The sequence below is a fragment of the Chaetomium strumarium genome (assembly GCF_033439665.1).
Source record: "Chaetomium strumarium strain CBS 333.67 chromosome Unknown B0T15scaffold_2, whole genome shotgun sequence".
In the NCBI taxonomy this organism is placed as follows: Eukaryota; Fungi; Ascomycota; class Sordariomycetes; order Sordariales; family Chaetomiaceae; genus Chaetomium; species Chaetomium strumarium.
In genome coordinates, this window is record NW_026944430.1 from 4766757 (window position 1) to 4784694 (window position 17938).

Here is a 17938-nt window from a genome sequence, read left to right on the forward strand (position 1 = left end):
GCAAGAGATTTATTATAATAACTCCTTTTTAGATAAAGGATAAATAGTCTCTACTAATAGTATATGTTTTATTAGAATAATAATATAGGTTATATTCTTAAATAATGAAAAGATATTTAATTTACAAATATCAAAAATATTAGTAAAATCTATTAACTCTAATAAAATTTTACCATCTATATATAATAGGATTATATAATCTTATTTGTTATGAACCAACCATATATAGCGACCGGGTAGGCGGCGACCCCGGAACCCTAGGCCAATGGCCGTAAGGGACGGCAGGATTACCAAGATCAATTGAGAGCTGGTGATTCCAATGAACAGCTCACCTATGATCACTAGGCCAAGGTAATCACAGGTGATTCAGGTATGAAGGTACCTAGGAAAGGAAGCTATATATAGTTCTACCAGTCTACCACTTATTTAGATACCTAGCTTCCAAAATAAGCAATTCAAATAGTAGAATAGCAATTACCTTATTATATAGACATTGCAATTATATTGTTATAAACCCTTTGGCCTTACTAAACCTTACCCTATAGTTAAGATACCTTCTTTATATTACCCCTTTCAGAGGATTAGGATAAGAGATTCGTCATATTATTAGAGGATAGTGCTTAAGGTATATCTAGATACCAGGTTATAATAGTATAAACTTGTTCATATTTTAATATATCTTGGTAAATTTCTTATGCTATTAAAGATAACGTCACCTGCATGGATCCGGGCTGTGTATGGATCCGGGCCAGGGTCCTGGCCTGAATTCATTTCGACTGTCAGCCACAATGAACATCACGAACAACTTCATCAAACACGCTGTTTGACCGCATTTTCCAACGAATCCATGGTTTGACCTGTTTTTTGAACTCCTCTGACAATAGCTAACCTTTTCCACATACCAGTCAACCTACGGCATCACCAACGCAGTCAACATACCACATCACCACTGCAATCGACGCAGTCAACCGACTGCATGGTACGTACTCAACCGACCGCATCATATGCAGTCAACTAACCGTATCATGAACGCAGTCAACGCAGTCAGCCAACCGCATCAACCATGGCGCCCAGTCAATCCAAACCCAAACCTCCCAAGCCCACACTCAAGAAGCCACCACGCAAGCGTACCAACAGCCAGGAAGAACGCATCCAGTCTGCTATTGAAGCCCTGCGAGCCGGGGAGGTCCCCAGCGTTCGAAACGCGGCCCACATCTTTGACATACCACGAACCACCCTCCAGGAACGGTATGCCGGTCGACGGCAGAACCACCGGGCCGCAGCCCAGCACTTGCAGCGGTTGACACCACAGGAGGAACAATCCATTGTTAATTCCATTTACCAGTTGGATGCCTGGGGCTGGCCAATGTCAATCTCGGCACTAGAACATCTTGCAGCCCAGTTGTTGCTGGCTAAGGGAGACATCCAGCCTTTGGGTGAACGGTGGATCTACAACTTCCTGAACCGGCACCCGGAATTGAAAGCTCGAAGGTCCCGGGCATTGGACCAAGCTAGGAAGGACGCTGTCGATCACAACACATTACAACATTGGTTCGAGCTATATCAAACTATCAAGTTGGCTTATAACATCGCTGACGACGACACCTACAACATGGATGAAAAGGGGTGCATAAAAGGCATTGGGGACAACCACAAAGTCATTGTTCCGAGGGATTCATTAGAGCCGACCGTCGTTCAACCCGGTAACCGCGAATGGGTCTCTATTATCGAATGCATCTCGGCCAACAATTACGTCCTTCCACCCTTCATCATCTTCCAGGGCAAACGCATTCAACAAGCGTGGATTCCCAAGGACCTCGACCCCCAGTTTGTTATCCGGGTTAGTGAGAACGGCTGGACCGATTGCAACATTGCTCTAGAATGGATCCGACACTTCGACAAGTATACGGCACCCCGAACACATGGTAAATACCGGCTCCTCATTCTTGACGGCCATGCAAGCCATGTTTCACCCCAGTTCGTGGAATACTGCGAGGAGCACAACATCATACCACTTTGCTTACCACCACACTCGACACATGGATTGCAACCTCTTGATGTCGGGGTCTTCGGGCCGTTGGCTAAGGCTTACCGCAAGTTAGTTACTGAGGGGGCATTGTTCGGAGCTGTCAAGGTAGATAACCACCAGTTCCTCCGGTATTATGAGAAGGCCCGGGCTTGCATTTTCCGGAACATTCCGGGGGCATGGAGAGGAGCTGGGTTACTACCTTACAACCCAGAGAAGGTCCTAGCCCGGCATAGGCCAGCCGAGGCACCTATAACGGCACTGGCACTGGTACCGGCACCTACATCGGCACCCGCAACGGCACCCGCAACGGCACCCGCAACGGCACCCGCAACGGCACCCACAACAGCACCCGCAACGGCACCCAGACCCAGGACCTCTGACCGGCCGAAGACCCCAGCGATGGTCAGTATTACTGATCAACAGGGCCGTCGAGCCGAGCTCCCGGTGACTGGCGACATGGCTACAGAGATCAACCAGGTTGTGGAGGAACTGTTCCAGATTTGTGATACCCCCAAGAGAGCCAGGCTGTCCTGGATGAAAGACTACTTCCTAACTATGCAAGCTGACAATACCACACTCAGGGCCCTGACCCAGGAAGTAGTGAAAAAGAGGTTCGAGAGCCGGAAAAAGTCCTCGAGGAAGCACTTTGGTGAGGCCCGGGTACTGACTGTGGAAGACATCCGGGCTCGTATAAGTGAAAGGGAGGCTAAGGAAGCCGTGGAAACCAGGGAAAAGGAACGTCGTATAGCATTAAGAGGGGTAGTGGGCTTTGCGAAGGGTGTTTGGAAGAACTACAAAATGGGCCCAGATGTGTTCAAGTAGGTGGGTTTGCATGTGTTTTCCAGACCCCCATTGTTTTCTGGCCATGGCACTGTCGTCTGCTTGTGAATAGCTTCAATTTTGACCCAGCTGTGATCATGTTGGTGATGGTGGGCATGGTGTTATAGTGCCTCTAAATTAGCCGAAATTGCCTGGCCCGGATCCATGCACGGCCTGGATCTATGTAGGTGACGTTATATATAGTCTATTTTCATTATAGACTGTTATTGTTATATTATTAAATTTATATAATATTTAATTTATTTATAATAGATATCTCCAATATTATTAGTAATCTACTGGGTATAATAAAGTATATAACTATAATATAATAATTATAACGTTTAGATAATCTTATATATACTTATTAAAAAAAGGTACTTTATAAGATCCATTAAACTTTAATATAGCTCTAGTTCAACTTATAGCGATTCACGGCTAATATATCTTAAACCTTTTTTATAAATATTTTTATAATTTATAATATTAACTTTAGTACTAGAATATAAGTTAATACTTAAAAGAATGGACTATAACTTAATATAAAAGTACTTATTTATATTCCTTTCTTCATATATCCATTTAACTTTAATGTCTTTATTTTTATAAGATAAGGGTCTATTATAAATACCTACCTTTTCCCTAGTACCTATTTTAATAATAACCTTACTAGAAATTATAAATAAAGTGCTATCGTCTATTACAAGTATAATATTAAAAGCAATGACTAATTTACTAGCGTTTTATTCTTATCCTTGTTCTATTTTAGATTCTTATTAGGATTTCTTTTATAATTTTAATTCCGTCCTTTTTTAACAATAATACTATCTATATTCCTTTAATTGAAATAAACTTTATGAATCTTCTTATTTAATAGTAAAAAATTATTATTATTATTATTATTATTAACGTGGTTGATAAGCGAATGCTCCAGACAAGCGAATGCTCTACTTTACCGCGCCTATATAATACCTTCTCCTTGCATATATTTTCTTTGCAACCCAATATGCATCCAAAAGACGACGAACGACAGATAATCTTAGCCCTCTAAGCTCTTGAGAAAGACTCCACTTTGAGCCTAAGAGCTATAGCTAAGATCTATGCGGTTCATTATACTAAGCTAAGCCGTTATAGGCGTAGTATATAATTACGACGCGATATTCTAGCCAATTCGCGGAAGTTGACCAATTTAGAAGAATCGGTTATTGTTCAATATACCCTCGACCTAGATTCTAAAGGGTTTCCTCCCTGCTTGTCTGGTATAGAAGATATAGTAAATCGACTACTTGCCGAACGCAATATGGGATGCGTTAGTATGCGTTAGGTATATAACTTCGTCAAACGGTACCCCGAGCTTACTATACGTTTCAATTGGAAATACAACTACTAGAGGGCCTAATATAAAGACCTAGAAATTATTCAGGGCTGGTTTGCACTTGTACGGAATACGATTGCGAAATATAGTATCTAGGAGGTAGATATCTATAACTTCGACAAGACTAGGTTTCTAATAGGCGTTATTATAACCTTAATAGTTATTATAAGCTCCGAATATCATGGCAGGGCAAAGTTAAAGCAGCCTAGTAATTGGGAGTAGGCAATAGTAATCCAGGGTATTAATACTATTGGCTAGGCGATCCCGCCGTTTATTATCGTCCAGGGCAAATATTACCTCTCCTCTTAGTATAAGGGTAGCCTATTGCCAAAGGAATAGGTTATCGCAATATCCGAAAACAGTTAGACTAGCAATAAAAGAGGTTTAGATTAGATCAAGCATTTTAACATATATACTAGAGCTCGAACAACTGGGGTTTATTATCTTCTTATCCTCGACGGCTATAATAGCCACTACTCGATCGACTTCGAGCTCTATTATAAGGAGAATAATATTATTACGCTCTATATACCTCCGCACTTATCTTACATCCTCTAGCCGCTCGATATTGGGTGTTTTAGCCTGCTTAAGACGGCATACGGCAAGCAGATCGAGGCGATAATACAGGCAAGCATAACCTATATCACCAAGGAAGACTTCTTTCCCGTATTCCTCGCAGCTCACCAGGTAGCAATAACGCCCGGAAACATTTAGGGAGGTTTTAGAGGCGCTGGACTCGTTCCTTTTGATCCTAAGAAGGTGATCTCCTAGCTCGACATCCGTCTGAAGATACTAATACCCTCGAACTCCCGGCCTGGCAGTACCTATACCTAGGTTTCCAAGACCCCGAACAACCTAGCCGAAGCCTCCTTATAGTCCGCCCTTATTAAGAATCGAATTGCCCGGCATCAAAATAGCTCTCCAACCAAGATTTTAAGAGCAGTTGATATCCTTGCGAAAGGGATGTCTAAGGTTATATATCAATTGGCATTGTTAAGAGTAGAGAACCAAAGCCTCCGAGCAGCAAATGAGGCACTAAGCAGGCGTCGGCAGGCTAAAAAACAACAGCTCCGACAAGGAGGATTGCTTACTGTACAAGATGCAAAGGACTTATAGGGTCAGAGAGAGGTTGAGGTGCAGATAAAGGAGGAAACACGGGCGGGTAATGGTCGGAAGCCGAGGGTCGAGACGTACGCGCGGCGCTATGGCACCTGCGGCGAACCTAGTTACAATACGCGTACCTGTCAGATAGTTGTAGAAACGTCTGAGGAAGACGATTCCGAGTAGTTTCATTTGTTTGAAGCGGTTTTAGTGGGATTGATATATATTTTGTTATATAGGTGCAACTTTGTAGAGCATTCGCTTGTCTGGAGCATTCGCTTATCAACCACGTTATAATAAAAAGGTCTTATTTATATTATACAGTCCATAGCTTTTATTATAAGTCTTCCGTCGATATATTCTCTATTTGCTATAAAGATATTTATAACTATTAATCCTTTTATAATATATAGGGTAGTAGTAATATATAGTAACTTTCATATATTATTTCTTAATATAATAAGCTGGAATCCGAAATAGAAAAGGCAGAGGTCGGGTGCGTAGCCCTTAATGTAAAGATCAATCGTCTGCGGCTTTAGAAGCGAATATAGTTCGAGAAGATAATACGAGTTATTTCTCGTAGTATCGATATAGTAGAAGGACTAGAGCGGGTGGAGTATAAGGAAGCGGAGGCGTTGGTAGCAGCAGAACATGTATTTGCCCCTCTTATTTCGTCGACCCCTCTTTGGTTATTGCCAAGCTTTATATTCTTATAGGACTCGATATATTCTAACGTTCCCTTAAAACCCCTTTTAATAGTGGATTTTGGGTTGGTTAGCGGTGGTTTGTTATTTTTGTCCGAGTAGTGTTCTTCTAGCAAAGCGGTGCCTTTCTAAAGTGGTGGTAGTTTATAATAATGGTCAGATCTTGGTTATTTCTATTAGATATATTATTTTTATAGCGTTGCTATTTAGAATCGTTCTTCCTTTTTTAGGGCTTTTAATCTAAATTTTGCTATTTATCTTTTAATGAATGAATGATCTAGTAGCTAAGTAGTAATATATTTAAGTCTGGCTCGAAGGATTGTAGGTTTAACTTCTACGCGGATCTCTTTTTTATATAAGTTGTATTATTATAGGGTGACGTATGCCGGTCAGAGATTTTTATATTTCTATCCTAGTCGGTCTAAGTTCTATTGATAGAAGTCTTTTAATTTTCCTATATAGTTAAGGTATTTTACTAGCTTTTATAAATTATCTTCCAGTCTAAAGTTAAGTGATTTGATTAAATACTCTAGCCTTTTATTAGCTATTTATAAGTTGTCACGAATTAAGCCAACAGGACAGCTGCAGGTGGGACAGCCCGACGGGTGGCGCAGGGCGCACCCGAACCAATCATTTAGGACCAATAAGAAGGAGCTCTAAGGTGCTCTAGAGAGCAGACGAGAGCTCAGGGAGCTAAGCCAATCAGCACGAAGGAACGGAAGCTCTTGATGGAGTCAACGGAGCACCAAGCTCTAGGGAGCTCTATAGAGCACATGAGAGCACCCAAGATAGCCAGTATATAGTCACTCGTTCTGGGGGACTCTGGGAGTTCTCCAGTGAGCAATACAAGCAATAGCCCTTACCTATTGTGCAGACATTGCGACAAGCATTGTTGTGAACCTTTTGGCTTCACCGAGACCTACAGTCCGACCAGCAGATACCTTCGCCCGGCGAACCCTTTCAGAGGCAGGACTGCCTGTGGTTTCGTCACATAACTCTAAGATCTCTTTAACGTCCTATTCTTCCTTTTTATCCTTGGCTTTAATATCCTTTATAAGCCGTATATTTTTAGGTACTAGTTTAAGAGTAAGATATAGAAGATATTAGTATATAATTTTACTATTAGTGGTAGCGGAAGTCGATAGTTGGATATTAAAACTTTATATCTATTTTAAATAATCTAATTTTCTTAAAGTCGAGTTTCTAACTTGGTCGTTTTATTTTCAAATTCTAAAACATAAGATAGATTATATCTCTCGTTTTAAGGCGAGGTCCCTTGAGCCGATATTTATCGTAGAATTCCTTTATCCTAAGCCTAACGAACTCGAGTTCGTCTTTGAGTATTGTATAAAGAGTATATATCTCTTTTACGTTAACCTTTGCCCTAGATACCATAATATCTGGTCCTTGGTATGAATCTGCTTTATATCTAAAGTTTACAAAGAACGGAGTAACCCTTATTATCTCTATTAATAATATATTATACATAAGCTATACTACTAGTAATAAATCAACCTAGTTGTCCTATTGGAAGTGGATAAACGTTCTAAGATACTACTCGACGATCTAGTTGAGCCTTTTTATTTAGCGATCTATCTATAGACAGTATATTATTAAAAGCTTGCTCTTTATACCTAAACGCTTTATAAGCGCTTGCTAAAAGTTTGATGTGAATTTAGTGTCTCGGTCCATGATCCATTCTTTCGGCCATTTATAAACTAATATAATATGCTAATAGATTATATCCGTGAGTTGCTCTACTAACTATAATTTTTAGTATAGAAGAAATAACTCTATTTAGTAAGTCGGTCAACTATAGTAAAGATGCTATTATACTTCGTTCTAGTAGTTGAGTCCTTTAAGTGGTAGTGTAGTAATAAAGTCTATCGTCACCGAACTCTATATAACTAGTAATGGCTCTAAGAGCCTATATAGTTTGTATTATACCGACTTGCTTTGATTATGGAGGTCGTATTCCTATACGATAGTTTTAACTCTGGTCCTAAACCCTAGGAAGTTATAGTACTGCCGAACCTTGGCGACTATTTTAACGATTCCTATATATCCTCCGACTTTCGATTCGTAGATGGTCTTAATTAATTCCGTCAAATCTTATAGTATAATGTAGGCCTTGCTATGATACTATAACACTCTATCTTTCTAAGAGATATCTGTCCTTTTGTCTACGTCGTCCTATTTCTAGTCCTAGAAGTCTTTTCCTAGTTATTCTTCCCTAAAGACTATATAATATTCTTTAAGCAGTTATAGAGGTTATAGGTCGGGATCTTCGCCCTATTATAGAAGTATACCGTTGTTGGAATCTTCTATTGGTTAGGGAGTATACTATAAAGAACCGTCTAGCTATTGTTAAAGTAATAGCGGCGAGGTTTCTAGTTAGCGATTTCTAAAGCGATCTAACTATCTATTTGATATATCTACCCGTATATTTTCTAAGCCTTTTTTATAGTTGATTTTAAAGTTAAGTTCCGAGAGGAATTCTACCTATCGAGTTTATTATCCGTTTAGCACCTTTATAATAGTAAAATACTATACGTTCTTATAGTCTATATAGGCCTAAACTTTATATATTATACTATTAAGGTATAGTCTCTATTCTTACAAAGCCTCGGTAACAGCTAACAACTTCTTATTATAAATAGGGTAGTTAAACTATAGCCCCTCAAGCTTCTCCGAAAACAATATAACTAGGTATAATTTCCCTTCCTCGTCGTATTAACTAAGTTATCCTCCGATCGTATAGTTGGATATGTCGATTTTTAACCTTAAATAGCCTCTATAGATCTAGTAACTAGAGTACTGGATCGGTGAGATCGTATCGCGGATCTTCTAGAATACTTACTTATACTCGGTTTCCTATTAGAACTCGATATCCTTCTTCGTAAGTTCGTATAGAGGTCATATAAGGGCGCTAAGAGTCTTATTAAACATTTGGTAGAAATTAGCGAATCCGATACATCCTTGTACCTCTATTATCATTGTCGGTCATAGTTATTTTCTAATTGCTTTACTCTTTACTAGCTCTATCCTAATTCTATCACGCGAAATTTTATTTCTAAGAAATACTATGATTATAATATAGACTTCGCTCTTATCCTTATTAACAAGTAACTTATAACGTATCTTATAAGCGAGCGGGACATATAAGCGAGCGGGACACTAAGTTCTTGGCACGATGCGTCCTTCTTTATCCACCTCCAACAACGCGTTTTTCCTACAACTAAAGATGTCTTCCGCTTTAAAGGAAGCTAGGGTAACCTTGGCCCTCAAAGCTCTTGAAAATGATACAAAACTAAGCCTCCGAGCCGCGGCTAAGCTCTATAACGTGCCAGTTTCAACCCTCGGCTACCGATGTACCGGCCGGCCTATACGATGCGATCTTCCAGCCAACTCACGGAAGCTTACCGATCTAGAAGAGAAGGCTATAGTCCAGTATATAACTGAGCTATCTAAGCGAGCTTTTCCACCAAGGCTATATGGTATGGAAGATATGGCCAACCAACTGCTACACGTACGCAATGCGCCCCCTGTCGGCAAGCTCTGGGCTTACAACTTCGTTAAACGCCAGCCCGCTCTCCGTACGCGTTGGTTACGTCGATACGACTACTAGAGGGCCAAGTGCAAGGACCCAGAGGTTATTGGCGAGTGGTTCGCGCTCGTATAGAATGTCAAGGCCAAGTACGGCATTGTGGATGACGATATCTATAACTTCGACGAGACTAGGTTCATAATGGGTATTATCTTCCCAGGCATGGTAGTTATAACCTCTGATGGCCGTAGCAAGGCAAAGCTGGCCCAGCCTGGTAACCGCGAGTGGGCTACAGTAATCCAAGGAGTTAATACCCTCGGCTGGGCTATCCCACCCTTTATCATCTTGGCCGCACAATACCACCTCGCCAACTGGTATCAAGAGTACAACCTCCCGGCCGACTGGCGTATTGCGACCACCGAGAACGGCTAGACCACCAATGCCATAGGTCTCAATTGGATCAAGCACTTTGACTTTCATATAGCACCCCGTATAAAGGGCAAATATCAGTTATTGATCATCGACGGCCACAAGAGCCACCACTCGACCGAATTCGAGCTCTACTGCCAGGAGCATTACATTATCATACTCTATATGCCGCCGCATTCCTCCCACCTCCTCTAGCCACTCGATGTTGGCTGCTTTAGGCCGCTAAAGCAGGCGTATAGTCGCCAGGTCGAGGACTTAATGCGCATGTATATCAACTATATAAGCAAGCTCGAGTTCCTCTATGCCTTCCGCAAGGCCTTCTTTGCCTCTATAATAGAGAAGAATATATAGGGTGGCTTTATAGGTGCTGGCCTTATGCCGTACGATCTAGAGAAGGTACTTTCTAAGCTGGATATTAAGCTTCGTACACTAACACCCCCAACCTTACGGCCTAGCATTATATAGTCTTAGGTCTTCCAGACACCATATAACTCCCAGGAAGCCAATATACAGTCCACACTCATCAAGACTCGTATTGCCAACCATCAAAATAGCTCCCCAACCTCGATGTTGGCTGCTGTAGACTAGTTGGCCAAGGGTACAATAGCTATAATGCACCAGATGGCTCTTCTTTGCGCCGAGGTCTCGTCGCTCCGCAAGGCCAACAAGGCACTTAGCAAGCGCCGGAGAGCCAAAAGAACATGCGTGCAGCTTGGAGGATCGCTTGCGGTACAAGATGCAAAGGATCTACTGGACTAGAAGGCCGTGGTTGAGGAGATAGCGCAAGAAAAGGAGCCGGATAGTGGTGGTGCAGGGGGGGCTTGTACGAAGGTTCGGTGCTATAGTGTATGCGGCAAGCCTGGCCATAATGCCCATACGTGCTAGGAGGTTGTAGAAGGGTCTGATTCAGCTGTTTCTGATGTAATTGTAGTTGGTTAATGGTCTTATTATATTGCAATTGAGGATGGTTGTTGTAGAGTGGTAGAGAGTATCCCGCTCGCTTATATGTCCCGCTCGCTTATATGTCCCGCTCGCTTATAAGATACATTAGTTTCGTTACATCTTATATATAGAGTTTCTTATTATAGTTTCTAAATGCCTTTTAGATTTCCTACTTGAACTTATAATTTAAAAACTTCTAACGTATCTTATAAGCGAGATGAACATATAAGCGAATTGAACACTTTGACCGCGACGCGTCTTCTCTCCATACCACAACCAAAATCCTCTACACCCAACAATGTCTTCGGCTTCAAGAGAGTCTAGGGTAATCTTAGCCCTTGAAGCTATTCAAAAGAACCCAGAACTTAGTCTTCGCGCCGCAGCAAAGATCTATAACGTCATAGTCAATACCATCCGAAACCGACGCGACGGCAAGCCTGCACGACGCGACACTACGCCCAACTCGCGCCGGCTCACCGATTCCGAAGAGAAGGCTCTTGTTCAGTATATAATTGAGCTATCTGAGCGAGCCTTTCCCCCGAGACTACGTGGTGTGGAAGATATGGTCAACCAACTGCTATGCGTACGCGACGCGCCCCCTGTCGGCAAGCTCTGGGCGTATAACTTCGTCAAACGCCAGCCAGAGCTCCGTACGCGTTATTCGCGAAGATACGACTACCAGAGGGCAAAGTGCGAGGATCCGAAGGTCATTGGCGAGTGGTTTGCTCTTGTACGGAATGTCAAGGCCAAGTACGGTATTATAGATGATGATATCTATAACTTCGACGAGACTAGGTTTATAATGGGTATTATCTTCCCGGGCATGGTGGTTACAACCTCGGATGGTCGTAGCAAGGCGAAGCTGGCCCAGCCTAGCAACTGTGAATGGGCAACGGTAATCCAGGGAGTCAATGCCCTCGGCTAGGCCATTCCTCCGTTCATTATCTTAGCGGCGCAGTACCACCTCGCCAACTAGTATACCGAGTACAACCTCCCGGCCGACTAGCGCATTGCAACCACCGACAATGGCTGGACTACCAATATAGTAGGCCTTGATTGGATCAAGCACTTCGACTACCATATAGCGCCTCGGATAAAGGGCAAATACCGGTTGTTGATCCTCGATGGCCACGAAAGCCACCACTCAACCGAGTTCGAGCTCTACTGCCAGCAGAACAACATTATCACGCTCTGCATGCCTCCACATTCCTCCCACCTCCTCCAGCCACTTGATGTTGGCTGCTTTGGGCCGTTGAAGCAGGTATACGGTCGCCAGATCGAGGACTTGATACGCGCGCATATCAGCCACGTAAGCAAGCTCGAGTTCCTTTGTGCCTTTCGCACAGCCTTCTTTACGTCTATCACCAAGAAGAATATACAGGGCGGTTTTATAGGGGCTGGCCTTGTACCGTACGATCCAGAGAGGGTACTTTCGAAGCTAGATATCAAGCTTCGTACACCAACACCCCCAACCTCACGGCCAGGCACTGCACAATCTTGGGTCTTCCAGACACCATACAACCCCTGAGAAGCCAACTCACAGTCAACGCTCATCAAGACTCGCATTGCCAACCATCAAAATAGCTCCCCGACTTCGATGTTGGCTGCTGTGGACCAGCTTACCAAGGGTACGATGGCTATAATGCACCAGGTGGCCCTCCTTCAGGCAGAGGTATCTTCGCTCCGCAAGGCCAACGAGACGCTAAGCAAGCGCCGGAGAGCCAAAAGAACGCGTGTACAGCTTGGAGGATCACTTGCAGTAGAAGATGCAAAGGATCTACTAGACCAAAAGGCTGTGGTTGGGGAGGTGGCACAAGAAATGCAGCCGGATGGTGGTAGTGCAGGGGGGGCTCGTACGAAGGTTCGGTGCTGTGGTGTGTGCGGCAAGCCTGGTCATAATGCCCGCACTTGTCAGGAGGTTGCAGAAGCATCTGATTCAGCCGTTTCTGATGTAATTATAGTAGGTTCATAATGTTGTTGTGTTGTAATTGTAGTTGACTGTTATAGTATGGTGGCAAGTGTTCAATTCGCTTATATGTTCATCTCGCTTATAAGATACGTTATAGTAAAGTCCTCCTAAATATCTATACTATTTATTAGCTAGTCTTTAAAAGTAGGTTCAAACTATAAAGTACCTTCCCCTTAAGCCGCAAGGAGATAAATATAACCTTAGTAGACTCGTCTATAAACTTATCTAGATAATACTTAAGGTAGGCCCTTATAGATATAAGGAATCCTATAAGTCCTTTCTTATTATCTCTATACTTAAGAGGTACTTCGAGTTTGGCCTTATCCTTAGGCTTGCCGCTATAAGCCTTGTTAATAAGCTGCTATATATAGCTATTTTGAGTCTCGAGCTAGGCGGTTTTAGCATTGAAAGCCTTAAAAGCCTATATATTATCGTTCTAGGTCTCGAGCTAAGCGATCCTTATATTAAGGGCTTCGATAACCTGCTATATCTACTATATAGTTATAGTCTGGCCCTAGGAACTTAGGACGCTAGATAACTAAGGTCCTATAATAATAGGTAGTACCTTTAATCTAAACTATAATAGAGTTAAAGAGAGTAAGCAATATATAACGAAACTATAAACAGTCCTACCTCTAAAAAGGTTCGTTAGTTAAAGGTATTACTAGTTGGACTATAAGTCTCAGTAAACCTAAAAAGCTTATAACAATATAAATCGCAATATCTATATAACGTATCTTATAAGCGAGCGGGACATATAAGCGAGCGGGACACTCTCCACCAGTCTACAACAACCATCCTCAATTGCAATACAATAAGACCATTAACCAACTACAATTACATCAGAAACAGCTGAATCAGACCCTTCTACAACCTCCTGGCACGTACGGGCATTATGGCCAGGCTTGCCGCACACATTATAGCACCGAACCTTTGTACGAGCCCCCCCTGCACTACCACTATCCGGCTCCTTTTCTTGCGCCATCTCCCCAACCACGGCCTTCTGGTCCAGTAGATCCTTTGCATCTTGTACCGCAAGCGATCCTCCAAGCTATACGCGTGTTCTTTTGGCTCTCCGGCGCTTGCTGAGTGCCTCGTTGGCCTTGCGGAGCGAAGAGACCTTGGCGCGAAGAAGAGCCATCTGGTGCATTATAGCCATTGTACCCTTGGCCAACTGGTCTATAGCAGCCAATATCGAGGTTAGGGAGCTATTTTGATGGTTGGCAATACAAGTCTTGATGAGTATAGACTGCGCATTAGCTTCCCACGAGTTGTATAGTGTCTAGAAGACCCAAGACTATATAGTGCTAGGCCGTGAGGTTAGGGGTATTAGTATATAAAGCTTGACATCTAGCTTAGAAAGTACCCTCTCTGGATCGTACGGCATAAGGCCAGCACCTGTAAAGCTACCCTGTATATTCTTCTCCGTCATAGAGGCGAAGAAGGCCTCGCGGAAGGTATAGAGGAACTCGAGCTTGCTTATGTGGTTAATATACATACGTATTAAGTCCTCGACCTGGCGACCGTACGCCTGCTTTAGCAGCCCAAAGCAGCCAACATCGAGTGGCTAGAGGAGGTAGGAGGAATGCGGAGGCATATAGAGTGTGATAATATAATGCTCCTGGCAGTAGAGCTCGAATTCGGTCGAGTGGTGGCTCTTGTGGCCGTCGATGATCAATAACCGATATTTGCCCTTTGTACGGGATGCTATATGGAAGTCAAAGTGCTTGATCCAATCGAGGCCTACGGCATTAGTAGTCCAGCCGTTCTCGGTAGTCGCAATATGCCAGTCGGCCGGGAGGTTGCACTCTTGATACCAGTTGGCGAGGTAGTATTGCGCGGCCAAGATAATAAAGGGTGGGATAGCCCAGCCGGGGGCATTGACTCCCTGGATTACCATAGCCCACTTGCGGTTACTAGGCTGGGCCAGCTTTGCCTTGCTACGGCCATCAGAGGTTGTAACTACCATGCCTGGGAAGATGATACCCATCATGAACCCAGTCTCGTCGAAGTTATAGATATCGTCATCCACAATGCCGTACTTGGCCTTGACATTCTATACGAGCGCGAACCATTCGCCAATAACCTCTGGGTCCTCGCACTTGGCCCTCTAGTAGTTGTATCGACGTGACCAATGCGTACGGAGAGCGGGCTGGCGTTTAACGAAGTTATAAGCCCAGAGCTTGCCGACAGGGAGCGCGTTATATACGCGTAGCAGTTGGTTGGCCATATCTTCTACACCATATAGCCTTGGTAGAAAAGCTCGCTCAGATAGCTCAGTTATATACTGGACTATAGCCTTCTCTTCTAGATCGGTAAGCTTCTATGAGTTGGCTGGAAGATCGCGTCGTATAGGCCGGCCGGTACGTCGGTAGCCGAGGGTTGAAACTGGCACGTTATAGAGCTTGGCCGCGGCTCGGAGGCTTAGTTTCGCATCATTTTCAAGAGCTTTGAGGGCCAAGGTTACCCTAGCTTCCTTTGAAGCGGAAGACATCTTTAGTTGTAGGAAAAACGCGTTGTTGGAGGTGGATGAAGAAGGAGGCGTCGTGCCAAGAACTTAGTGTCCCGCTCGCTTATATGTCCCGCTCGCTTATAAGATACGTTAGTAGATAGAGGCTATTATTTTTATAATATTGTTCACTAGTGAACTTCTTAAGTCCACTAGAACAGATGACTAGCTATCCTCTATACTATTAGTTTCCTATAGGTTATTGACTATCTCTAGTAATCCCTTATACTAGATTACTCTAGATTACTAGTAATCCTCTATAAGCCTTATAGTTAGATTACTAAGCCTTTCCTATACTAAGCGTAATCCTCTTTTGATTGGCCTGTTCTACCTATAGATTATATAAGTCGGCCCTATATTATAAGGGCCGTCGTTTAAGGCTAGGGTCAAGCCTCTAGTAGTAAACTGACTATATTGCAAGAATATTGAACTTATAGGAGGAAAGAAATCCTCAAGACTATAAGGTAGGCTTTAAATACAAGATACAAGTAGGTCTAAATTTGTATATATAATATAATAGAGCATACATAATAAATCATCACTTAGTATAATAAATCATTATATATGTAAATAATATTATCATTGTAGTCGGTACATTCCACTATTATACCCCGCTGGCTTCTGCAGGTTAATTTATAACACTAATATATTAATTAAGTATTATATAATATATATTATTAGCGAGCGGGATATATCAGCGAGCGGGATACTAAATTCTTAGTATAACGCGTCTATAACGATAAAGTATAAACCTAATCCACTCGGCTATATATACCTTCCGAAAAGGATGTCAGAATCGCAAGTCCCTCAGACTTATGACTCGGTAGATTATATCTTCCCTGACGGCAAGCACCCTACAGGCCGCACTTGCCGTTATAGCTTCCTTCCTTATCTATCTCTAACAACGCGTTTTTCCTACAACTAAAGATATCTTCTACTTTAAAGGAACCTAGGGTAACCTTGGCCCTCAAAGCTCTTGAAAATGATACAAAACTAAGCCTCCGAGCCGCGGCTAAGCTCTATAACGTGCCAGTTTCAACCCTCGGCTACCGATGTACCGGCCGGCCTATACGATGCGATCTTCCAGCCAACTCACGGAAGCTTACCGATCTAGAAGAGAAGGCTATAGTCCAGTATATAACTGAGCTATCTAAGCGAGCTTTTCCACCAAGGCTATATGGTATGGAAGATATGGCCAACCAACTGCTACACGTACGCAATGCGCCCCCTGTCGGCAAGCTCTGGGTGCATCGGTTTGTCAAACGCTAGCCAGAGCTCCGTATATGTTATTCACGAAGATATACCTACTAGAGGGCCAAGTGCAAGAATCCAAAGGTCATTAGCAAGTGGTTTGCCCTTTATAACGGCAAGTGCAGCCTGCGGGGTGCTTGCCGTCAGGGAAGATATAATCTACCGAGTCGCAAGTCCGAGGGACTTGCGATTCCGACATCCTTTTCGAAAGGTATATGTAGCCGAGTGGGTTAGGTTTATGCTCTACCGTTACAATCGTAAGTCGTACGGCTATACGTTCGAGCCACGCAGTTGGAAAAGTTTTCGAAACTTTTCGGGTGTTCTATCTTTCAAAGCATTCTAGCCCGCCCGAGCTCCCCGAACAAAAAGCTCGCTCATGCCCCCACGATAGGGGGAAGGAACATAAGGTTCGGGGGCGAACCTCGGGGTAGGACGGGGGGATGTAACAGCAAGTGCAGCCTGCGGGGTGCTTGCCGTCAGGGAAGATATAATTGACCGAGTCGCAAGTCCCTCGGACTTGCGATTCCGACATCCTTTTCGGAAGGTGTGCGTAGCCGAGTGGATTAGGTTTATACTCCACTATCACACCCTTATATAGAATGTCAAGGCCAAGTACGGTATTATAGGCGACGATATCTTATAACTTCGACGAGACTAGGTTTATAATAAGCATTATCTTCCTAGGCATAGTGGTTACAACCTCGGATAGCCGTAGCAAGGCGAAGCTAGCCCAGCCTGGCAACCGCAAATGGGCGATGGTAATCTAAGGCGTCAATGCCCTTGGCTAGGCTATCCCTCTATTCATCATCTTAGCAGCGCAGTACCACCTTGCTAACTGGTATACCGAATGCAACCTCCCAGCCGACTAGTGTATTGCAACTACCGAGAATGGCTAGACTACTAATATAGTAGGCCTTGATTGGATCAAACACTTCGACTATCATATAGCACCTCGGACAAAGGGCAAATACCGGTTATTGATCCTCGATGGCCACAAAAGCCACCACTCAACCGAGTTCGAGCTCTACTGCTAGCAGAACAACATTATCACGCTCTGCATACCTCCATATTCCTCCTACCTCCTCCAGCCACTTGATGTTGGCTGCTTTGGGCCGTTGAAGCAGGCGTATGGTCGCCAGATCGAGGACTTAATGCGTGTATATATTAGATTCCTTTATACCTTTCGCATGGCCTTCTTTGCTTCTATTACGATCTAGAGAAGGTGCTTTCGAAGCTAGATATCAAGCTTCGTATACTAACACC